This window comes from Diadema antillarum, unplaced genomic scaffold (assembly GCF_040938485.1).
Source record: "Diadema antillarum isolate AM-2024a unplaced genomic scaffold, OU_Dant_1.0 seq00002398_RagTag, whole genome shotgun sequence".
Taxonomy (NCBI): Eukaryota; Metazoa; Echinodermata; class Echinoidea; order Diadematoida; family Diadematidae; genus Diadema; species Diadema antillarum.
Window position 1 is genome coordinate 87,123 of NW_027273009.1, and position 26,616 is coordinate 113,738.

Below are 26,616 nucleotides of genomic sequence, written 5' to 3' on the forward strand. Positions count from 1 at the left end.
CGTGAAAGCATAAATCAGTTTCATTAAATCTAAGATTGATTTTTAAGTAAGGTTTCAGATTTTGGTCAAATTTTAACCCTCTGTACAAAAATTGAACTTCGCACAGGAACCAATAATGTGTATGTGAGTGTGTGCTGACAATGGCCCTGAACAATGGACATGCCTGAACCACCTGTTGACTAGGCGTCAGTCTGGCGCTCCCTGTCACATGAATGCTTAATCAATAATTCATGTGGATTGCCATGGGCACTGCTAGTCTGAATTCATGCACGGTAAAGTGCTTGCAAACACCACATTTCATTCCAGCTGGCAATCATTTTCAAATTTTGCTTCACATATCACTAAATTTGGGATATAAATAAGCATAAATAATCTAAAGTTCCTCATTTTAATACAACTGTCTACTAATTAGTCGGAATTTTTTTCGCTTGTTCGATAAAAAGAGATCATTTCTGGTAAAGAGTTCAGCAGCATTTATCATTGGGGCGATTTGTTTCAGAGTAGATTTATTTAAGGCTCCATATACACAAGTGTATTATACTCTAATTGAATTTCTTTACTTCCTGTCACCACGTTTACGATAGAACAGAAGGTATTCATTGTAATTTTGTTTTTCAGAAGTAGAGAGAGCACTGATGCGACTCAACGACAGTATCGACAGGCGTTTGACTTTACACAGATACTGCCAGAGGCTGAATAAAGACTAGCTGTGATAGTGGAATTTCTCATGAATGAATAATGAAGCATTCAAACCCTGGCCATTGTTCAGGACCATTGTCAGGGTGTTAACCACACACTCCCATACACACCCATTGACCCCTGTGCAAAGTGAAATTTTGAACAGAGGGTTGAAAATAGAGCAAAGTCTGGAACCTAACTGTGAAATTAATCATGGATTTCATGAAACTTATTTATGCTTTCATATTTAAACCACCTTCAACCAAATTGTACACTATTCAGCTATAATTCATATTAATAACAGTGTTATCTGACATATAGTTTCTGAATTATCAAGAATCAAAAGTGGGAAATGTTTTTTGAAACACCTAGTACATATATATATACATATATATATATATATATATATATATATATATATATAATATATATATGTGAGATATGAGAAAGGGAGGAGAAATCGGTGCGTAGCTTTGACACCGTTATTCCTCTTACTGTTCCTCCTTTTTGGAAAAGCGCAAGAGTTGAAAAATAATGGTCTCCGCCGGGAATCGAACCCGGGTCTTTGGCATGGAACGCCAACGCCTTAACCGCTCGGCCACGGAGACGTCATAGCGATTCAGGCCGACCCAAGCTCGAATATCCGACGGACCAACCCTTCAACTCTTTAGCATACGTTCCTTTTTGGGGCAGAGAGTTATGAATAACGACCAGCCGCGTGCCTCAGCTGGATCTGCAATGAGATTCACGCAACGGTGAATTGGGATAATGGTTTTGCGAAAGATATCACCGCTACAACAGCTTTTTTTGGCTTCTCCTGAATAATTTTGCATATGTGAGATATGAGAAAGGGAGGAGAAATCGGTGCGTAGCTTTGACACCGTTATTCCTCTTACTGTTCCTCCTTTTTGGAAAAGCGCAAGAGTTGAAAAATTGGTCTCCGCCGGGAATCGAACCCGGGTCTTTGGCATGGAACGCCAACGCCTTAACCGCTCGGCCACGGAGACGTCATAGCGATTCAGGCAGACCCAAGCTCGAATATCCGACGGACCAACCCTTCAACTCTTTAGCATACGTTCCTTTTTGGGGCAGAGAGTTATAAATAACGACCAGCCGCGTGCCTCAGCTGGATCTGCAATGAGATTCACGCAGCGGTGAATTGGGATAATGGTTTTGCGAAAGAGATATATATACATATACACAATTATATCTACATTGTATATATATATATACATATGTATATATATATATATATATAAAGATAGATATATACGCATATATATATATATATATATACGCAACGGTGAATGTATGTTGAAGTTAAACATAATCATGACTATGTACAAAGCAAAGGGTTAGATTGTGGGAGGAAAGATATCTTTCAATAAAGAACAATATAAATCATTATGCCTCCGGCAACTCATTATGCCTCCGCCACGAAGTGTTGCCGGAGGCATTTTGGGTTATCCGGCCGTAATCAATAATGATGTGGACAGCTTCATAACTTAAAAAAACAGTTTGAGGTATGCTGACGAAACTTGGCATATTTATGTATGTATGTATGTATGTATGTATGTATGTATGTATATGTATGTATGTATGAGTGGACGAAGTTGTGCCTATCGATTCTTGGGTGGGTGCCCATGGTCAAGGTCAAAATTAATTCTTAAAATTTCACCATTTCCCCTTTAGGCCTAGCCCTGCAATGCCTGAAAGTACTATCTTGATACTTTGTTTATACATGGTATTACCAGATAAAGATTCTCTCGGGATAATTTTGGGCCACGGGGTCTAAGGTCAAAGGTCGAGTGAAAAGGCGGAATTTCACTTTTTTTCTCCATATCTCAGAAATGGTTCAACTCAAGGTTCACTGAGTATACACAGTACAAAGTACAATTCGTATAGTAGGAGTATATAAGTTGTATCATTTGGTTTGTCGCGTCTGTCACAATAGGTCCAACTTATCGGCAACATGGCTCCTTCGGGAAGGATCTTAAGCGCCAGGACATTCTGTATCATTACGGGAAGTAGCAGTGGAATCGGACGTGCTATGGCCATAGCCATAGCGAAGGAAGTTGGAGAAAATTCGGTAATGGTCATTACGGGCTTAGATGCTGCTGATCTTGACGAGACACAACGCCTACTACGAGAAGCTGCTCCTGGCGTGCAAGTTAGGTCAATAGCAGCCGACTTGACGGACCAGGCTGCATTCCCCAACTTTCTGGCTGAATTGACGAAGGACATCGTCGCAAAAGATTTCCAACACTGCCTCCTCATCAATAACGCTGGATCTCTCGGCGATACTTCCCGCTTCATGCGAGACTTGTCCGCGTCCGATGTGGAGTACGTGCAAGACTACTGCATGCTTAACTTGACGTCGGCTTTCCTGCTCACTTCTCACTTTCTCTCCAAGTTTCCCGCGAGAGAGGGACTCCGAAGGACCGTGATCAACCTCACGTCGTTTGCCGCCATCAGGCCCGCAAGAGCATGGTAACTAAACGATACATGTCTTGATTAAATGGATGTAGCATTTCGTCCTTCATCTCCATGTACGAGTCTGTTGTCGTGTGACAAATACCTCAACACCTTTTCCTACGGAAAAAAAGGAAAATAAATAAGAATAAATGAAAATAGACATGAATTAAAACACACACACACACACACACACAACGTGCTCTGGAATGGAGACTACAATACGTCTCACTTTACTGTTACACCAGACTTTTTTCAGTAGTTTCGATGCATTAGCGAACTCGAATGCTTTAAATGCATGTTGCATCAGTCTTTATGCATTAGATAATTTTCTTTACGTGAGTTTGTAAGGCTGCCAGCATCCGTCTTCCCGCAACTAGTGTCTAATCTTGGCATCTGTGCCTTCCCATCCTCCTCATGATGCAAAACGCCTCTCCAATTATACGATGAAAGGCGTATATGTTCCAGATGGATGAGTTTAAGAGAGGTGTGCATCCACACACCCCTATTATGCACACCTTCCTCCTGCATACATGGCTATTATTGCTGGGGGAGATTGGGATGACGAGATGTTTTCGGAAGGAGGACGGGTTTGATCAGCGCACCATCTTTTGCAATTTGATCCTCTGGCACACACATGTACATCTTAATGCCATCTTCCTCCTGCGTTACACTCCTCGCATCTACATTCTTGCACTGAAATACCTATCTTTTATTCTTTGTAGAAAATACCATAGTAACAATCACCTTTTTTGACATATTTGTTATCTTCAAATGCGCACAAAGTGCGAAGCGAGTGCAGGGTGAAACTGGACGAAGGGAGACGGGGGTTGCCATAGTGATCGAGCGAGTGCAATCGGAGCCTTTTCGGATATGCGTGCAGTTATACAATCATTGTTTTTTAAAGTTAATACAAATAAGTCAGTAGAGCTTTCTTCGGATCCTCCCTTGACCAAGTAGAAGTTGTGAGCTTTCATTTTCAAGCAGAAAAAAGGCATAATCCAGTCTGTCGAATGTTATGACTTTCGAGATCACCCAAAGACGCATATGGTAGCTTGAAATAAGCGTTTGTTATCGGAATAGGTGGTCTAGAATAGTGGGGTTTGTTTGTTCGCTCCTTTGTTTTTTTTTTCCTAACTCAGCCGAGTCATAATAAAGCAAGTGAAGGTAACGAATCCTATTCTGACTTGATATATTATAACTGTAGTCTTTCTACGAGAGTTTGGGACTAGCTGCTTAAAAGTTGTGATTCCCGTCAAACGTAGTTTTCCAAAAGATTGTGATTGGCCCTGTTTATGGGTTGGGATATTCTTGAAATCATTCGAAAACGCATTTAACCCGAAGCGAAGCCAAAGGATGGGACTCTCCTTAAAATTCTCCCACTATGGAGGGAATAAATAAAGCCTTGATACGACTTTTATTCTTACAGAACATGACTTGTAGGCCTATGTGCATATTTTCAACGACAAACATACTAAATTTCACAGTTTTCTTTGTACGTTCTGTTGATAAAGTGAAAATAAAGTTTTGATTGAATTGAATCGAATTGAACATTGTCAACGCATTGTTGCTGTACCCCGTATGAGTACTTCAATCTCTACCTCTTTTGTCCAGCGGCCTGTACTGTATGGGCAAGTCTGCACGCAGCATGTGGTTCAAGATTCTCGCAGCTGAAGAGCCGGACGTTCGCGTCCTCAACTACGCCCCTGGGCTCTGCGACACGGCCTTGTTTCGCCAATTCACCACGCAGTGTGTGGACGACGGAGTGCTGAATGCAATGGCCGGCATGTTGACCAGCCAGCAACTGCTGAAGCCCGACGATTCGGCCGCCAAGCTGGTGAAGATTCTTGAAGAGGACGCGTTCGAGTCTGGCGAGCACGTCCACTCTTTGGGTCAAAAGCACCACGCTGAAACTTTTGGGTGATCCACGCGATCGTCACAGCGCTGTTCTAATCTTGATGCTTCTATTTCCAATATCCAACACAAATCACTGGCAATGTATTCCTTCTCATTCCTGACAATGCCTAAAACATATTCCAGATTTGTTTATTCGTTCCCTGGTCATGTGTGGAACATTATGATGGAAAGGTAAAAGCATTTGGTCCTTAATACTTACAAGGTAACCTCGAAAATAAATGTAACTTTGCCAAATGGTCTCAAAATTGTGTGTACATCATGTAAGGTGGTATATGTAAGGTAATGTCACAGACTATATAAACTATGAAGTGGAGAACCTCACCGTGTTCAATGAAGGCTGTACTTAATCATTCAATGAGGATTATCACAGGGCTCTGCTTGTGGGTGGACTCATATTTCTCTCTTATATCTGTGACATCACATATTTTATCTTAAAGGACAAGTCCACCTTCATATACATAAGGATTGAGAGAATGCAGCAATATTAGAGAACACATCAGTGAAAGTTTGAGGAAAATTGGACAATCCGTTCAAAAGTTACGAATATTTTAAGTATCTGCGAAGTCACTGCTGGAAGAGAAGACTACTACAGTGTATGATGTCACATGCGTACAACTATATAAGGAAAATAAGAAGAGAATTTCACAAAACTTTACTTTTCGAATAAAGTGCACATTTCTTCGACTTGCTACTGACGTATGTTAAGGGTAATATCATTCCCCCTGCCTTCTGAAAGAGAGAAGTCGAGTGTTCTTTTGTTACGCGAGAAAAATGGAAATATGTTGAATTTTCTTTATTCTTTCTTTATATCATTGTACTCATGTGACATCACAAGCTATAGTAGTCTTTCCATCCAGCCGTGACTGAGCAGAAACTTCAAAAATTCATAACTTTTTAACGGATTGTCCGATTTTGCTCAAACTCTCACTGATGTGTTGTACTAATATTGGATTCACCCAGCCCACATGTCTATGAAGGTGAACTTGTCCTTTAAGCTTTGCAATTCGTCCTTTTAAAAGGGGCGTTCCAGACGATTTTCATAATTTCACATCATTACATAATACATAAATCAACAGCTCCATGTATAGATTTGTGGAATTTATTGTGTTCCTTGAGCAGAGAAACCCGGCAATACTTAAAATCTTAAACAAATTACACTGAACGATATTGATGACATAAAAGCCTCACATATTTCAGAAATGTAGCAGCGTATAGTTCCATTACAATACCACTCGCTTAACAAGTTCACATGTGTAGAATCTATATGCATGCCTTCTTCTTTTGTTCTGCTTCCTTGAGGTCCCACTCATGCATTCTTATGGTGAGGCTGCCATGTGATCATCCTTGTTCATTGCAGTTTGTTATAAATTTTGAAAACATTCTTATTCCTCATCTCAACCACAATAAATTCCGAAACTCTGTACCCAGTATTGCTAATCTATAGTTGTTCAGATGTAAAAGTCTGAAAATCATCGGGAGGTCTTCTTTAAGGGATGACCCCTGCGTCTTTTAGAAAAAAAAATATCAAAACGATGAAAAAAAAAAGATGAATTACACATTATGAAGCAACGCAACTGAGAATCTGTAATTCCTGGTGACACAATACTGGATTCTTGATATAAGTCGTATCAGATCAATATGTTTTTTGTTTTTTGTTTTTTGTCTGAATGTAGACTAAAATCTGAATTCGAACCCTCGTCCATATTTTGTTTATAAACTCGAATAAAAAAAAGAAGAAGCTGGAGTTGTTTACAGACAAAAGTCATGTCTTCCTAAATATACTTTTTTGCTCATGTTTTACTATAGACATTAAAAATTTGTTGTTATAGTATAATTGTATATACTAGCACTCGAAGGGGGTTGGTCAGCAACAATAAACCTTGGCGAATTCTTTTCATTATAGTTGCGATTTCCGAAGTAGTATTGATATCTTTTCTTAAAGCAACAAATTTAGAATCCGTAAGATTTATATTGTTAATGGAATGATATTATGTAGATTGCGTGAACATTTTTAATTTACCACCAGTGACAAAATCATATTAGGTATAATACCTCTTAACCCAACCACGAGCAATAGCCCCACCCTACCTCCGGTTGGACCACCCCCCCCCCCCCCCACACACACACACACACATACACAAACTGTTGCGGCCCTTAAAGCAGCATTTTGTCTCTTTCCTGTTGGAGGTAAAACAGAGAACCAATGAGCGGGTGAGAATACAAATAAACGAAGTGCCACGACTACGTAGCAGTTCATTTAATGGAAATGTTTGTAATCAGGTATCAAGTATGACTGTATCGCTAATTTCTTTATTCCTCGTAAAATGTGTCTTTAAGTCTTTCAATGACTGTGATGAGAACAAGGTCAGTAACATGCATCTCAGAAAAAGAAAAATGTAGTTCATAAACGAAAGAACCAACGGCTTATACGAGTGTGTGATCGATATGGAGATGGTGTTGAGTACTTCTGAAATTAGAACCTGTTATCATGATGATAATTTTTTGATTACTTTTGTTTGCAGGGAAGTGACATCCACTTAAACGCAATGCATATCTTCTAAATTAAGATTCCTCGTTATTTATAGTGCCGTAAATGGCACGTAACACTTTATCATGTGTTGATCTTTCCTTCTATTTACTATACAAAGGAGAAAAAATATACCAATCTGGAGCTTTATCGGAATTTATCACAATCATAACATATTTAAGTAGACCTGTGTGATATTCAAGTTATATTTGGACACAAGAAGTTTGTTCAACAAATTACGATTTCGACTTTGAATTTCTTCAAGGAGTATTTCTGTATTCTAGTGTTTCAAACTTGAAAAGGCGTTTAGTGTAACTTGAACATTGCAGAGATTGCGTCCTGTTATGCTCCTAAGTCGTGATTAGGTTGTACTGTGATAGTTATTATCAAGCTTGTTCTTTAGCCGTTTAAAGAAAATGCAGTAAATTGTGTTTTTAATAAGATTATATACAATACTTATGTAAGCCTGAAGAGAAATAAACAACATCACGGCCATAACTGAAGTAACATTCACCTCATCACACTGATACACAAAATAACACACAACGTACAAACCAAGATTCATCCCAACACAATGCACACCGCACTGCACCGCACTTCCTTCGCACAATTACTTCCCACTCAGTGAGTGGGAAGATTTTCTTTATGTATCTGGGGCCATCTTCCTCGTCAAGCTTAGCTTATGATGATGGTCCCCTGCATTTCATTTTTATCATTTCCTATTGCTTCCTTTCATATATGATATTCGTTCATGAAAAAAAAGAAAATGTATGTAAGATCCAAACGTTACGAATATTAGCTGTGTAAATGACTATGTAAGTATTTTGTTGATTTGTTGATTTGTATTGATTTTGAAATGCAGAAATAAAAACTGAACTGAACTGAACTGAACATAAAATCCTCCACAAACTCCTGTTATTTTGTCACCATTGAGAAAATGGCAGTTAGTATTTTATGGACTCTTTTCTCATTTAACGGGTATAATTATAGATGTTTTATGTCATTTTCATTTCACATAATACTAATGTCATTTATCCAACATTTGATTAGATATGAAAGAAAGAAGATTAAAAAGTCATGTTATATATATATATATATATTATATGACCTATATAGATATCAATGTGTGATTGGTCAAAATGCAGTCACGTGACCATTGTCACAAGGATGAGAAGCGTTATATTTTCATGACATGACGTAAATTACGTACAACCATGGAATATAACAGCGACTACGTTAAACAAATGCGTTATATCAGGAGGGGTGACGTCATCAAAAACCAATTGTTATGATGCGCGCAACATACACAGAGACGCTTTGCACACACGCGTACACGAATGCAATCGCCGTGACCACAGTACACAGCACACTACTAAAAGCGTACGTTAGCGGTAGACAACACTTCATGCACGGCATACACGCGCTACAAGCGAGAATTGCGAAATTGCAACAGATTTGTTTTTGTCAAACTGTTAGCAGTGTTGTAACTGGTATGGCAGCTTGAGAGAGAAACAAACTGGTGAATGTGTTGGAAGCTATAGAGCCTACTACTCCCGTTAATGTTAGACAGTCGTGACAGGGCCAGAAGGCAAAGGATTTCCCATTTGTATTACCACCGCCTGAACTGAGTACTAGTAAGTTTCTTTGACACCGGTAGTTCTATGCTACAACTAGCGCTGGACCTGGACCAGGGCCAGGTCCGTAGTCTACAGTTCATGTACCAGTGACTGCAGACAGAAGAGATTAGGCCCTACATTGTTAGAAAGTTCACATTCTCATACATCACCACAAACACTTACCAAGCTTGGTTTAGACCAAAAGCGGCAGTTACGGTATAGTCTTCTAACGTTACAATTTTTTTTTTTAATGATAATTCAATATTACAACTGTCATTACAAAATCTAGCTCTAACGTTACCGCTACGTAAATATAGGCCCTCGCTACAGGCCTACGTATGATTGAATAGCGACTGTTCTAGGAATAATGCTCCTGCACGGCTATATGCCACGGAAGAACGAATTATCGATAGTAACACGGCTAGAGCCTACGCGAAAGCCATCATAGTTATGGCTCGGTTTGGCTCGATTGCATACCACTAACACTCCAGTGCCGAGCGTTGTCACGCGCGTTCATGAATTTGACTGTGGGTTTGAAAAAGGAGAAGTCGTGTTGCTTTTAGCAGTTTATTTCTTGTACTGTAGGTCATATAATATAACAGATATTGACTTTTTTCCTTCGGTAGGAATATAACATTTCATTTCCCTTGGGAAGTTATATTTTTGTCTCGAAATACTATATTTTTCCTCAGCGCTACGCGCTTCGGAAAAATATAATAATCCTCGACAAAAATATAACTTCCCGCGAGGATCTCAAATGTTATATTCCACCTCTGATAAGTCAATATCTGTATAATATATACTCTCTAAAAAAATCGAGTGAAAATATTCACTCTTAAAAGATTGAATACAAAAAAAAGAGTGAATTTCGAGTGAAATTGGAGTGAATTTTGAGTGAAAATGTTCATTTTCACTCATTTTGGAGTGACGTCAGGGATCACTCCAAAATCATCGAGTGATCCCTGACGTCACTCCAAAATGAGTGAAAATGAGCATTTTCACTCAAAATTCACTCTTTTTTTGTATTCACTCTTTTTAGAGTGAAAATTTTCACTCGATTTTTTTAGAGAGTATTATATATATATATATATATATATATATTATACATGTATATATATATTATATATGTATATATATATATATACATATATATATATATATATATATATATATATATATATATATAAACATATCATACATAAAAAGTCAAGGATACAAAACATACAGCTATACACATGCGCACAAACGAAAAATGTTGTGGGATAAGTAAACGCAATTAGATCGCCTAGTCTGTCAAAGGCATATTCATGATCAAAATCAGTTGAGCAAATAGCCTACCAGAAGTTGCTGATCTTAAAGAAAAGATAAATGGCAATGCTAATAAGACCAAAAGGCAAAATTCATTCAGTCTTAATAAGCTGGTAAAGTTGAGAAATTGATACTTTGTAGTGCCTGCATGAAATTTCACATCTACAACTTAAGGCCGTGTCACACCAGCCTTGCGTGCGACTTGCAAAGAACAATTTTGACTACCCGGAGGTCCCCGTAGATGATCCGCACATGACAGTACCTAGCATGTATTTAAAAAGTAGTCGCCCGGAGGTGCGCACGCATATGTTTTTTACCCGCAACCGTGTTTAGGCCCTGTCACACCTTTCCGGGCAAGCTACTCGGGCTTGCTATACGTGTAGGGATTTTCTAGCATACCGGACATTCCTGAGGGCGGAAAAGGATTTTGTGCGAGTCAGCGCATGTGTCTTACTTGCTGGACGCGTTATACTTGCGAGTATACTGTGTGACCTTTGTACCAGTCGCGTGGGGGCTGACAACTCAGTAAAGGAATTCCTCTAATTTAATGGCTGAAATCTCACAGAATTTCATTATATTGGCTGCATACGGGACTGCGAAGTACCTGCGTGGGAATTGCCTGGGAAGTACTGCCACTAAGGGTCTCCTACTGGCGTTCTGCGTGGACCTCTACGGGCATTCCCGCGACTCACCCGGAAAAAGTTTTGGTCATGCTCAAAACTTGGCTGCGGTTAAATCGGACTTGCGTGAGCACCTCCGGGCAACTACGCGCTAGATACTGTCAGGTGCGGACCAACTGCGGAGAGCTCCGGGGAGTAAATTTGTTTCCCCGCAAGTCAAGCCGCAGAAGTTCCCCCGTACGGTATGACAAGGCATGAATGAAAATTGCAAACATTCTTGTTCGCCCGCTGAAAATCTTCTACGTGCTGGAAACTACCTCCTCGCCACAAGCCCGAGTAGCTTGCCCGGACTGGTGTGACACGGCCTTTAATAAAGACGGGCAAATTTCATTACCATCTTGCCAAGTTATTCCATTATAGTGAACGATGAATGGCATTGTGAACGCAAATATACTGGGTGCATTTAAACCGTTGAGACCACCACGAAAACAAACAACAATAACAAAGTAAAACATTCGGTTTTTGTTGTTGTTGTTGTTGTTATTGTTGTTTTAAAGGGATGGTATAGTATTGGGGAAGATGAGGATTGGCCTTTTAACTTTTTGTGAGATACTAAGAATTCCCTTATAAAACAGTACACAGCATACCTTTCAAGAGGAATTCAAAGTTTATTTGATGAAAAAAACAAAGTAAAACAAAGCAATCGTAAGAAAAGATGGATCCCACCATTTATTAGGATCGCTCTGTTTTGGGTATCTTAGCCATTTCAAAACCAATTTTCATCAAATAAACGTTGAATTCCTTTTGGAATTGAATGCTCTTTCACATTTCATAAGACGTTTCTCAGTATCTCGCCAAAAATGTTAGAAACCTGAAGTTAGGTCTCAACCAAAACTATGCGATCCAGCAGGGATTGAAGAAAATATTCCTAGAGCGATTATCCGCGGATAACGCCGCCAACCGCCATCTAGACCTCACGTGATTGTATGAATTTTTATGTTAGTGATTGCATGTTTAGAATTGAAATTCAATAACCTGTTACACACTTTTGTTGGAATATTTGAAAATTTTCAGTCAAGAAAAAAAAGGCAAGAAAAACATATATTCAGAGAGAATGTGGGTTGGCTTTAAATCTTGGCAGCTGCCCATTCTGAAAGTTCCCTGTGAGTTTCCTCTTTTATGAAGTTGCATGGCTTTTGCATATTATATAGAATAAAAGTTCTGACGATCTGGCTCACACTTTTGTCATGATATTGACATGGGCGTCACGGGGGGGGGGGGGGTGCGCTGGGTTCGAACGCACCCCCCTTCAGACCCTTTAAAAAAAACAAAAAAAAAAACAAAAACGCTTCAGTCTGCGAGCGACCTCAACGCCGGACGCTAAATAATTGTTCTTTTTTTTTTCTTCTTCTGATTTTTTATTTCATTTTGCACCAGGAGAAAAAAAAAAACCCAAAACAACATAAAACAAACACAAAACAAAAACAAAAAACAAAAAACAAAACGATCGCACCCCGGCTCTGGCAGCACTGATGCTATACATACATCACGTGTTTACTATCTATCGCCCGTACTGTATACGTAAGGTATATTTCATTCATTGTGCAACGGATTTTCAATTCAGAAAATGCAAAAGCTCCGTCGCATGGGAGGGAGATACCCCGCCCACACCCTCCCCCGTTATAGGTCTCCAATCAGTGGCGTAACTGGGGGGGGGGGGGGGGGGGAGGACGTGCCCCCCCCCCCCCCCCCCCCCCCATCCGCTGGTTTAAAAACAAAAACAAAATGGTAATTCAAGGGTTGGTAAACTGCTTTTGCAATTGACATGAAAGGGTGAGCAAGAAATTTTTTTTTCTCTAAGATTTCTTATAATTAAAGAGGCATTATTGGGTGTGAAACATTGTTCAAAAAGCCCGGAGCCGACAAAGATTGTGATTCAGCGTGATTCCTGGTTGACATTCTGAATGAAGCAGGATGGAGCAGTGTACTCACAGAACATCCGAAAGGCAAATAGTCGCTGCAATGTTGCGCAATGTGATGTAGAATGTACACCTCTGTACCTTACACTTCGTTATATCAAAGCTAGATCACTGAGTGTTGCTTTACATACTATAGTCTATATTAAAATGCCTTGCATTGCCAATAATAAGACTCGACCTGGGCTATTTCCCAACTTTTCCATGTATAAAACACACACACACACACACACACACACACAAACACAAATAATTAGGGGATGCTTTAAAGTGCAGATTTTGGACATCCTTCCCCCGCTTGGTCACTTCGACGCCCCCTCGCTGGTCATACCTCCCCCAATTATGAACATAAACCGACATCCTTGACTACAGTGGCGCACCGCCCCCCCCCTTAATTTCCAAAACCTAAAAAACATAGCTACAAACGGCAGTTTTTGGACTGTAAAATGTCAAAATTTTCACGCTTGCTCACTCCGCTCGCTCGTATTTCATCGCTATGCCATTCTCCTGATGTTCCTGCCAGTATTAAATTGCCAGCAGTTGCACCCGGTGCGCCCCCAAAGCGAAAAGGAATAGCTACAAACGGCAGTATTTAGACTGTAAAATGTCAAAAATATCAAGCTCGCTTGTTCCGCTCGCTCGCATTTTAATCAATTCAATTCAAACTTTGTTTCGTTTTTCGAAAAGAACATAAACATTTCACTTTCTTTGGTAACAAAGAATAAATCATAATTGCATAATCAAACAAAGTAAATTGAGAAAACATAAATGTGGAACCTTGGGGTAACAAAAACGTTGTAAGGAAAATTGATTGACTGAAGTGATACAGACGATATAATCGTTATGCCATTCCCCTGATGTTGCTGCCAGTAATTGCCAGCAGTTGCGCCCGGTGCGCCCCCCCCCCCCCCTAAATTTCGAAAACGAAAAATATAGCTACAAACGGCAGTTTTTTTACTGTGTCAAAAATTTCAAGCTAACTCGTTCTGCTCGCTCGCATTTAATTGTTATGCCATTCTCCTGATGTTACTGCCAGTAATTGCCAGCAGTTGCGCCCTGTGCGCCCCCCCCCCTTAATTTCCAAAGCGAAGAAAATAGCTACAAACGGAAGTTTTTTTGACTGTAAAATGTCAAAATTTTCAAGGTCGCTCGCTCCGCTCGCTCGCATTTAATCGTTATCCCATTCTCCTGATGTTGTTGCCAGTAATTGCCAGCAGCTGCGCCTGGTGCGCCCTGCTTAATTTCCAAAGCGAAAAAATATAGCTACAAACGGTATTTTTTTGACTGTAAAATGTCACAATTTTCAAGCTCGCTCGCATTTAATCGTTGTGCCATTCTCCTGACGTTGCTGCCAGTAAATGCCAGCAGTTGCGCCCGGTGCGCCACCCCTCCTTAATTTCCAAAGCGAAAAGGAATAGCTACAAACGGCAATTTTTAGACTGTAAAATGTCAAAATTTTTAAGCTCGCTCTCTCCGCTCGTTCGCATTATAATCAATTCAATTCAATTCAATTCAATTCAAACTTTATTTCGTTTTTCGAAAAGAACATAAACATTTCACTTTCTTTGGTAACATAGAATAAGGTTGCATAATCAAAACAAAGTAAATTGAGGAAACATAACTATGGAACCTTGGGGTAACAAAAACGTTGTAAGGAAAATTGATTGACTGAAGTGATACAGACGATATAATCGTTATGCCATTCTCCTGATGTTGCTGCCTGTAATTGCCAGCAGTTGTGCCCGGTGCGTACCCCCCCCCCCCTTAATTTCGAAAACGAAAAAATAATGCTACAAACTGCAGTTTTTTGACTGTGTCAAAATTTTCAAGCTCACTCTTCTGCTCGCTCGCATTTAATTGTTATGACATTCTCCTGATGTTACTGCAAGTAATTGCCAGCAGTTGCGCCCTGTGCGCCCCCCTTAATTTCCAAAGCGAAGAAATATAGCTACAAACGGAAGTTTTTTTGACTGTAAAATGTCAAAATTTTCAAGGTCGCTCGCTCCGCTCGCTGGCATTTAATCGTTATCCCATTCTCCTGATGTTGTTGCCTGTAATTGCCAGCAGTTGCGCCCGGTGCGCCCTGCTTAATTTCCAAAGCGAAAAAATATAGCTACAAACGGTAATTTTTTTACTGTAAAATGTCAAAATTTTCAAGCTCGCTCGCATTTAATCGCTTTGCCATTCTCCTGATGTTACTGCCAGTAATTGCCAGCAGTTGCGCCCGCTGCGCCCCCCCCCTTAATTTTCAAAGCGAAAAGATGTAGCTAAAAACGGCATTTTTTTTACTGTGAAATGCCAAAATTTTCCAGCCCGCTCGCTTCGCTCGCTCGCATTTAATCGTTGTGCCATTCTCCTGACGTTGCTGCCAGTAATTGCCAGCAGTTGCGCCCGGTGCGCCCCCCCCCCCCCCCCCTCTTCATTTCCAAAGCGAAAAAAATATAGCTATATACAAACCGCAGTTTGGGATTGTAAAATATCAAAATTTTCAAGCTCGCTCGCTCCGCTCGCTCGCATTTAATTGTTATGCAATTCTCCTCTTTTTTTCTTTTTTTTTACAAAAAGTCCCTCCGTGGGAGGGGTATCCCCCTCTTACACCCTCTCCCGCTCGGTTGCTTCGCTCCCTCGCCGAGGATCTCACATCGTCACATAATGTACCCCCGTAATAGTCCTTCATGGTATTTTTATTTTCACTATGCTCTGTAAACGCGACTTTTACATATCACTCTTGTTTTTACAAAAAGTTCCTACCTACTTACCTAAAGTTCCTCCGCACTGAAGGAGCGGAATGGATCATCGGAATGGACCATCGCCGAGGATCTCACACCGTCACATAATGTACCCCCGTATAGTCCTTCATAGCGAAAGATTCGTGTATATCACATGAATAATGTACATTTATAGAGTATGTGTAAATGTTCATGATGACACAGGAGCCAATAAATCAAATCAAAAAAAAAAATCTCACAGTTTACATTTACTGTCAAAACGCACCCCCTTGAAAAAAGCTGGTGACGCCCCTGTATTGACATAACATCTTTTATTGAAAACAGGAAATAATAAGAATTCAGGGAAAATATGAATAGCTAAAACTCGTGTGCATATTCGATATCTTCATAGTGCACTAAGTCTATGGAAGAGCATAGCGCTCACCTTCATTGTTAATATAAATACAAAACAATTCAAGGGCTGTGAATAAAGGGATGACATAATTTTTAAGATAATTCCGTTTTTATGCTCACACTGGCATAACAGGAAATGTAATTAGTCAATACAAAACATTAAGGAAGAATGAGCACTTGGCGTACCTCTTTTAAAAAGCAGGTGGATAATTACCCTTAATAATCATTTCAGTAACAAGACGAGGACATATGAACTTTTCATGTAAAAAAAGACATTTGTTTTCTTTTTATCGTTCCGTATATTTTGTGACGTCACAAACTGCAGAAGTCTTCTCATGATCATCCAGCAATGGCTGCACTACAAAAAAAAAAACAAAACAATTAGTTTTGAATGGATTGTCCCATTTTCCTAAAACTTTCACTAATGTGTAATTCTACCAATATTGCTGCATTCACTCAATCCACATTTACATTTTGCATTTCATGTAAATTCCCTTTAAAGGGACTATACAGTACTGGTTGAGGTGAGGATTCAGATTTATAACATTTTTGGTGACACAGTGAGAAACCTCTTGAAATATGAAAGAGCATGCAGTAATTTCAAGAAGGGCTCAACGTTTATTTGATGAAAATTGGTCTTCAAGTGGCTGAGATACAATTATAAAAAAGCGATCCTAATAAAATTGACAGGCCACGATTTTCACTAGGATCTCTTTGTTTTACCTTGTTTATCTCTGTCATTTCAAAACCGATTTTCATCATATAAACTTTTGATTCCAATTAGAATTATATGCTCTTTAACATTTCATAAAATGGTTTCTAAATATCTCGCAAACGGTTACAAGCTGAATCCTCACCTCAACCAGTAGTGTGCAGTCCCTTTAATTGTAGTTTACTGAGACAAAATAGTGAATAAGGCCTTTGCACACCGCTAATGCAAGCATTATAAGTCATACACTGTTGGAAACTGTTTCGTCACGGAATATGAATTACGATCGCCGAAGTTAGTTGCAACATTACAACAGACTTCCAGAGCAGGCCATTGGATCATTAATGTACCGGACGCGAAGTCGTGGGAGTCGTCGAAGTCTATGGGATGATACCCCTCCGCGAGATGGCATGGAATATGTGACTTATAGTGCATGCCTTGCGGCGTAAATGGCGTCGGTGATTGTATACGTGTGATAACTTCACTGGCAAATGACGGACAAAAATGGATATGTCAAAACAATAATTTCATACGTTCAACCTTTAACCTTATAACAAACATCAAAGGGACAATGGGCATTGAGCAATGCTAATATTAGCCTGTAATATTGACGGACTATATCTGGTCTGTTGCACTATTAATGGAAACACTCAGACCTGGTTCATATGAGATTAGTATAATGACTGATAACCTTTATGAGTCAAATTGATGCCAGACGTGACTGCAAGGCAATATTGAAAAGCAAACTAATGCAAATTAATACAAGGTCTAGACAGACAACAAAAGGAGATTAGACAAACCAGGGCCCCCTTTCGTAAAATAATATGCTAGGATAGCAACTCTTTCCGGAATGGCAACTTACCATAGCAACAACCAATCAGGAAACTGGATCCGTGGCATTACCATGTCAACTGCATTCCAGCAGGAGTTGCTGTCATGTCAACCTTTCTTTTTTTTCATGAAATGGGGCTCGTAACGGGGACCAGATATACAGCAAAGTAAACAACGACAAAATAACGGACCTACACTCTTATATCAGAGTCTTCACATCCCACAGTGACCCAGAAAAGTTTCTCTCACCTGAATAATGCGCATTCACAGTGATGAATGACGAATGAGAAATCCATGCTCACAGGGCTGCCGAAGAGTACATTTGGGACACGCCACTATTGACTATTATTATGCACTCGAGCGTCTCCGTGTAATACGTTGAAAACTGTAAGTCCATCTGAGAGCAATTAAACATGGCTTCTCCGAAAGAGATCCTGAAAGTTAAGACATTTTGTATCATTACAGGTGGTAGCAGAGGGATTGGACGCGCTATAGCCTTGTCCATATCGAAGCAAATAGAGGAAAATTCCGTGGTTGTCATTACAGGTAGAAGTGTCGGTGATCTAAACGAGACGCAACGTCTGGTGCACGCCGCTACTCCTGGCGTGCAAGTCATTCCGGTTACGGCGGACTTGTCGGACAAGTCAGCTCTCGCCAGCATTTACCAAGAACTGACGAAGGATGTCAATCCCAAAGATTATCGACATGTTCTCCTCGTTAACAATGCTGCATCCTTGGGCGATGTTACTCGATACATTCGCGATTGGTCTTCATCGGATGTTGAGTACGTGCAAAACTACTGCATGCTTAACTTAACGTCGGCATTCCTGCTCACTTCTCACTTTCTCTCGAAGTTTCCCGCGAGACAAGGACTCCGAAGGACCATCATCAACATCTCGTCAGTTGCGGCCATTCTGCCCGTTAGTACGGGGTAGGTATTACCACTAGTAGGCCTACGTGGCATTATGGGTGATTTTGGAGGAGACAACTACCTACAACGCATCTACCTCCCTCTCCTTCCATCCTCCCCCTGTAATCCCTTTCTTTGTATCTTACACAACCCTCACTACATATAATGTGAGGAAATATCCTTGACAATGCATTTTTTTTCAAGTTGATTTTACCTTGACCATTTTGAGATAACTACATATAATCTTTACACGTTTGTACAATCGGTAATTATAAGCATCTTATTGTAAACCTGAGCACATCTATAATATACTCTGATGAGGAAAAGCAAGGAAAGTTCTTGAACTCGTCAGGAACAGCAAAAAGAAAGTATCCACTTCTGTAAAAGGCCGCAGACAAAAATTCACCCCCTAGAAATAAACAGTTTTTGTACATAGGTGTGCTACAATGCTCCTTACTTATCACATGCACATAAGCAAGTGAATGTCTTCATAACAAAGAAGAACTTGACATGCACAGCATCTGGTCACTGAATTAAAATCCCACACAAACGCACTTTCCACCACGCAAAAATGGTCACTGAATGGACAACATTTTTAAACAACCAATATTATGTCACAGTGAAAACTTGTCAAAATGATGTTAATGAGTGTATTCTGTATTTAGGGATGCTATCCTTCCTGATTACCAGGTATGCTAATTCTCAGAATAAAATCAGTTAGCTCTTTAGACTGGACATTACTTTACTCTGGTCTTGATAAGCAAGCTTCCATCAGAAAAATTATGCCACGTCTGACAAATGAACAGCGATTAAGGGAACAGCCTCCTGTCAATCGGCAAACATTGATCCAAGCTCTGCAGGAGGAATGGACAGAACTTCTCCAGGACTACGCCAGACAGCTTGTCCAGGGCATGCGTCAGAGATGCCTGATGGAATGTGTCCAGGCACGAGGAGGACATACACATTATTGAAAATGGATGTTTGGGACTGCTTTTTTTTTGTCCTGTGATATTGATTTTTGAGTAAAACTTGTAAGGCTCATTCTGTTACATTTTGTGAGTTTTGATTCAGTGACCAAGATGCTGTGCATGTAATTTTTTTCTTTGTAATAAAGATAATGACTTGATATTGGGTATGTGATTACACTGTACTAATGGATATTGCAGCACACCTGTGTACAAATAATATTGTTTATTTCTATATGATAGGAGGTGAATTTTTGTGTGCGGCCTTTGACAGAAGTGGGTACATGTACTTTCTTTTGCTGTCCAGTATCCGGGTAAGCTACGCGGCTTGTTGCGAGTTGCCCGTGAATTTATGTTTTTTTTTTTTTTGCTCCGGAAGCGCGTGTCACCTGCATGACATTCTGTGGGACATCTGCCATATCAAATTCCTTCAGAAGAATTCCTTCACCGAGTTGTCAGCCATCACTCGCCACCCATGCGCCTACACGCAGGACAAACGGAATGGACGCAAGTCGAACGTAAGTAGCACGGATCCAGCGGGTAAGACGCATGCGAAACTCGCCCAAATTCTTGTCCGCTTGCAAAAATTGTCCTGCGTCCTTGAAAATCCCCACATGCATCAAGCCCGCGTGTCTTGCCCTGAAAGATGGGACAGGGCCAAAACTTGGCTGCGGGTAAAGAGGACTTGCGTTCGCAACTCCGGATAACTACGGATGAGATACGTGCTAGGTACTGTCATCTGCGGGTCATCTGCGGGGACCTCCGGGTAGCAAAAATTGTTCTTTGCAAGTTGCTCGCAAGGCTTACCCGGAAAGGTGTGACACGGCCTTTATGAAATATGAAAGTATACATGCAATTCAAAGAGGAATTCACAGTTTATTTGATGAAATAATGGCTGAGATATCCAAAAAAGCAATCCAAATGAAATGCGACAGGCCACGACTTTTATCAGAAACTCTTTGTTTCACCTTATTTTTGGATATCTCAGTCATTTAAAACCGATTTTTCATCAAACAAAGTTTCAATTCCTCTTACAATAATTGTATGCTCTTTAACATTTCATAGAGTGGTTTCTAAATATTTCGCAAAACGTTCAAAACTAAATCTTCACCTTAACCAATTTTACACAGTCCCTTTGAGTCCTGCAGCTGAAAGTAACATTTCTGTCATTGTGTCTTTCTTGACAGTACGGCACCATCATTCTCCTCTTTATGACGTCACTCCGTATATGTATTCATATATCTTCACGAAGCCAACTGACTATTCATGTACTAGAGTAGTATTCGGGCAAATACACTTATGTTCACTTCAATCCTTTTCCTTTCCTCAGTGGTTTGTACGGCATGGGCAAGGCTGCCAGGAACATGTGGTTCAAGATTCTAGCAGCTGAGGAGCCAGACGCTCGCATCCTCAGCTACCACCCTGGGCTCGTCGATACCGTCATGTTTCAGCAACTCTCCAGCGACTGCCCAGACGACGGTGTCCAGAAGATCATGACCGAGATGCTGGCCGAGCAGAAGCAACTGCTAACACCTGACCAGACTGCAACCATACTGGTCAAGATTCTGGGGGAGGACACCTTCGAATCTGGAGCTCACATTGATTATACTTACCTCAAATGACGGACGTCCTTGATCAGTATGGTTTATAATAGCTCAGTTTTGCAACATGTATAAGCTTCGTTTCTACAGTCCGACCTCCTACCCGGCTTCCCTTTATCCGGATCTCTCTATTATCCGGACATGACCTCGCCGTGATTTTTTTTTTAATCTGTAATTTCGGGGGAAAGGGGGATTTCGATCTCAAACAAACTTCCTACATAAACTGACATGGATTTGATATTATTCCCAACAATAGTACCATACATTCACATCAAATTTTCATCTAAATAACATGCATTCAAACATGCGATTCCCCAAATCACCGCAAGAACATGGACAGAAAACTTTTCATTAAATCATTGCATGGTACAGGCGATCGTTCATCGAGCAAATTATCAGAGAATTCTGAACGCAGACCAGCAGCTGACGAGGACGTGACATGTTCACGCAAAATTGATACATGCATGTAGCTACAATCATTGGGATAGGCAGCTGCGTGTATTAAACATAGACTCTCCCATATCCGGCCTAATCCCTTATCCAGATGCACCGAGATTCTTGGGGGGGGGGGGGGGGGGGGGTAGCGTTGACGCTTGAACACCTATACCTATATGCAAAATAGAGAAAGATGAATATAGCAGTTACACTGGAGGTAGATTTATCGTTTCCTTTAAAAAGAAATACTAAATCAGCGTTTGGTAATAGCGGAAGTGACAAATGTTCTTGTCTAGAATAATAATTACATACGCTATAACTTTTTCCGTCCTGCTTAGGATATCACAAATATACGGAGAAGTATTCGACTATACATTCGATGTCTAATATTCAATCAAGTTATTGATGACGTCTCCTCTACCTGTATCTTAGGATAATGAATATGTACAGTACTATAAATGCTGAGCACGATCGGGTCTACCTGCCGTAGAGGCGCGAGACGATTTTTATACTACACACAATCGTATTCCCTGACCAGAGAATTATGCTGGACAGACTTTGGTCGAGTGTAAACATAAAGCCATCATGTTCAGGTACAACAGTCAACCTTAGTGTATAGTCAAATGTTTCAAGTTGGAAGAGTCAACATGCTTGCTTCAGCAAAATTTGACCTAAGGACTGGCTTTTTTTTTTTTTTTTTGTAGGTCGGGTTTTATTTTTATAAAGGCCCCTTATGTGTAATATGTGTGTGCGTATTATCACAGGTATTATGATATATGACTTGTATCTATCATATAATTATATCCATTTACTTGTTTGGATGATATGCTTATACACTATATGAATTTTTGTATTTGGTGGTGGTTATGGCAGGGGGGGGGGGGTTCTTAATTCTTATGAATATCGTCATTGTGAAAGCTTTCAAACTAGAGAAAATATTTCAGTGATAAGGATCGATTTAAATTCTTCTCTTTGAATCCATTGTCTCTCAGGTTGTACACTGTACTAAAACTTTAATCATATATATGGATGCAGGCAAACTGGAGACTTCAGCTGTAATGACAGTTTTTGTTAATAAATCTAAATTTCATCGCGTAATTCAGCCCCGATGTCAAGGTCTCATATCAACTTAACAAAAGGACACAACATTGTCAAATAAATGCACGGATCTTCTTCCGGTGATTGTACCACTCTTTATTATCATAATCAGTGAGGCAGAAATAATACTACCGCGTTGATAGGGATGTTTCAGCAAATCGCACAATCCGTTTTGAATTATACGATTTTTAACATTTTTATCTCGAATAGACATTATTAGATTTAATGAATAGATAAATATTAGAAATACACTTTAGTGTGGCTTGACGCAGCTCGGATAATCCATTTAAAAAGTGATGATTTTTTAAATTATTTTGGTTGAATGGGCTTTTTGGTGAAAGTTGTTTGCTTTGGTTGTGAATTTCACTTCCGCTACAAGAAACAACAAACCAAAGTTTTTCCTTTTCTTCTTGTTGGAAACATATCTATGGTTTCCCAATCGTATATGACTCAGCAATACTATTGCAGTATTTTCGTGGTCTGTGCTGGTGAAGCAAATTTTGCACATCTTCATTATATGAAACAAATGATGCTACGTACAAAGCAATTCTAAAGTATATACCAGTACTATAGGAATCACCACAATTTAGATAGATTGTACCTAATTGCAATATTCCGAATAAAGGGCATGACAATAGATGGAAAGACTTGAGTTCGCCTGACACCTATTATACCTTATGTTTTGTTATTTCTCGAGAAGGGTTTATACCATACATGCAGTTATCCTGGTCTGGTTTGTTGAGTACAAAGAAGCAAACAGAGTCTGAGCATAGTATATTAACGCACTCGAGAACAACCGGATGTTTAATTTACGCTCAGAGCCGAATTTGAACATTCCCTTTACCGTGTGTCAATCTTTACTCAACTTCGGGACAGTATGACGTCGGCATTGAACACGGTGAACGATGACGCGAACATGAATGAACATTAGGTGTTTTTTTTTTTAATACCGGAAATCGCAACGAAAACAAATAAACAAACAATCAATCAAACAAAACAATAACACAAAACACAAAACAAAATAAAAACAACATTTTGGGGGGCTTCGTTCCTGTATGTTTACACGAATTGATACGGAAGATGAATAACGGATAACCAGTGATTGAATAACGATAATGACTATCACGTCCATTGATAGAGCGTCCGCGGGCTTTGCCAAACAGCTACGAACCATCATCAAGGCTGGGTTATGTTCGTTATTCGTAGGTTCGTTACTCCGAATGTTCCTTATTCCGAAATACAGAAATTCCCTAATATGATACAAGAGGTTCGTTAATCTAAACAAAAAACAAACAAACACTCAAACAAACAAACAAACAAACAAACAAACAAACAAAACAAAGATGGTGCGTAGCAACGAACCTTCGGAATAACGAATTGTAACCATCTAGATCACAGATGTACGAAATGGGCTTCATAGTTGCATGAAGCCCCTCATTTCCATAGAATAAACAAACCTATGATGTAAGTGTTGTGATATACCTGAAAAAAAAAAAAACGCTTGACACCATGGACCAATAAAAATTATTGCGAAATTGCGTGGATTAAATGATATGGTAGTCAATTGATTTGAAAATTATCTCTGCAGTCAGAAACAACAATTTGCATGTATCAGTGGTATGAGAAATGTATCAGTTGTATGAGAAATGTAATCCGCGCAATGGCGTACACTTGAGCTGTATTAGCATAGTATTTCTACTGTACAGAAATTACCTTTATGATAAAGTACATCAATTTATAGTCTATTCGAAAATGATACTTATCTCTTCTATTCAAAATACAGATTCAAACATAATAAATAAGATAAATTATGATTTGAAGGTTATCCCAAAATCGTTAATGCTAATAAGTTTGTGTTTAATATGCCAAAAAGTTTGTAATTGTAGCAATTGGCACCTCAAAGGAAAAGACTCAAGAAGACGTATTATGTGATTAACGATCTTCATAGGTTCATAAATTGATGAAAACTTATCATAGAATTAATAAACTCAATATACTGAATATTTGATTTGATTTGATTTGATTTGATTTATTTATTCTCTGTATGCCATTTTTTCAACTGTCATCAACTTTCTGCAATTTCATTAACAAAGTACAAAATACCGGTAGTATACTTCATACAATTGTCATCTATAATTGCATTTGCAGTCTAAAGTTGTAAGAAGAGAAAAAAATGTATAAAAAAAGATTAAGACTATTCATTACAGAGCCGCAATCATCATCATCATCATCATCGTCATATAAACTCGTGATCCAAGCTCATTTTGATTAATGTTCCGGGGTCGGAGTAACACTAACAAAATAATACTATTTGAACAAGTATAATAGCAAATTCTACAAAATTGATCATAGAGGGCAGTGTTTAGCGTAATCTGTTCCCAACGATTAAAGTCATTTTGTCATTAGATTGGGTATAAATTGCACATTTATCTTAATCAAGTGTCAAAATGTTCATTAACTCTCAGTATTTCAAACGTTTTACATGCAGTCCGGCAATCTGGCAGTCTGGCGTTTATTACATGGAGCCTTAGTGAATTGCTGAGCAAGAGATATCCAGATAGAGCGAGTACTATGACCCAATAAACTGGACCAGAGCCGTAATATGTACGCAGCTAGAGGAAGGGTTTAAAAAAAAATCCTTTTTCTTTAGACGTTATAAAGTTTTCAAATAACTTATCAGCAGATTAAAAAACCGTAAAGATTACAAAACTGATTTTACTTTGTTTTTCCCCTTCTATTTGCTTATTTCATTATATTCTATTGTGAGAATACACATGACATCAGATCTGTCCCAACTCCATTCATGCTTATTTTGTTATTGCCGGTGAGTGCGCTATTCACCTCCACAGGCTTAGTACGAAGTGAAGACTCGGAACTCGGAACAAGAGATGACAGATGTACAACGATTTAACCGATCCGCATTTCCCCTGAATATATACATGTATTTTCTTCACTTTTTTGACAGAAAATTTCCCAAATTTTCAACCAGAATGTGCACCAGATAGCTGAATTTCAATATCTAAGATGAAAAAGTCCCCCCCCCCCCCCCCCCCCCCCCGGCACCCCTTCCACACCATCGCCTTTATAGGTCGCTGTGCTTATATATTACATTTTCAAATTATTTGATCAGTAAACAAGAAAATCACGAAACATTATTAGAGTATAGGCCTACTTAGTATCCTTGGCGCGTTTTCACGAAACCTGAACATATTACCAAAGCATCGAAAGTTTTGAAAGTTTGAAATATTGAAAGTTTTCCAAACATTCCACCCAAAGTATGCACCACATCGTTGAAGTTCAATTCTGAAAATGTACAAGCTTCCTCGTAGAGGGGATACCCCTACCCCTCGTTAGCGTATACGTGTTCCCCGATATATTGAATATACTAGTAATGTCTGAGTATGAACCATGAACCCGGCTATAATGTTTCTTACACTCCCTCACATTCATCACCAGGAAGCGACCAACCTGACAGAGATGGTTGACATCTTCGGCAGCACAAATTCACAAAGGATGATGCTGACCTTAGTATACTATACTTAATAATTTGGTTTGAACAATTCAGTAAATTTCTTTTCTTCATGTCGTACATCTGTCATCTCTTTGCGTATGTGTCATACGTCAAACCAAACTATTAAAGGTAATATATATTTCTTTCTTCAATACTTCTTTTGAAACTTTCAAAGAATCATCTACATAACTGAATAAAATATAAGGGCCTGGTCACATAGCACGCGAAAACTGGTCAACAACCTTCAGAACCCCCCCCCCCCCTCCAAAAAAAAAAACCAACAACAACAACAACAACAACAAACAAACAAACAAACAAAC

At 39.4% G+C, this 26,616-nt stretch overlaps 2 non-coding genes and 2 pseudogenes across 2 annotated transcripts; 2 read left to right on the forward strand and 2 right to left on the reverse strand.

Moving 5' to 3' along the window:
* Window positions 1–1,214: 1,214 nt before the first annotated feature.
* Trnag-ucc (transfer RNA glycine (anticodon UCC)) lies at window positions 1,215–1,286 on the reverse strand. Its single transcript has one exon. It is a non-coding gene; the product is annotated as a tRNA-Gly (tRNA).
* Window positions 1,287–1,613: 327 nt separating this feature from the next.
* On the reverse strand, window positions 1,614–1,685 carry Trnag-ucc (transfer RNA glycine (anticodon UCC)). The gene has a single exon. It is a non-coding gene; the product is annotated as a tRNA-Gly (tRNA).
* Window positions 1,686–2,650: 965 nt separating this feature from the next.
* On the forward strand, window positions 2,651–5,074 carry LOC139714724 (sepiapterin reductase pseudogene; annotated as a pseudogene).
* Window positions 5,075–18,189: 13,115 nt separating this feature from the next.
* Window positions 18,190–21,726, forward strand: LOC139714725 (sepiapterin reductase pseudogene; annotated as a pseudogene).
* The last annotated feature ends 4,890 nt before the right edge of the window (window positions 21,727–26,616 follow it).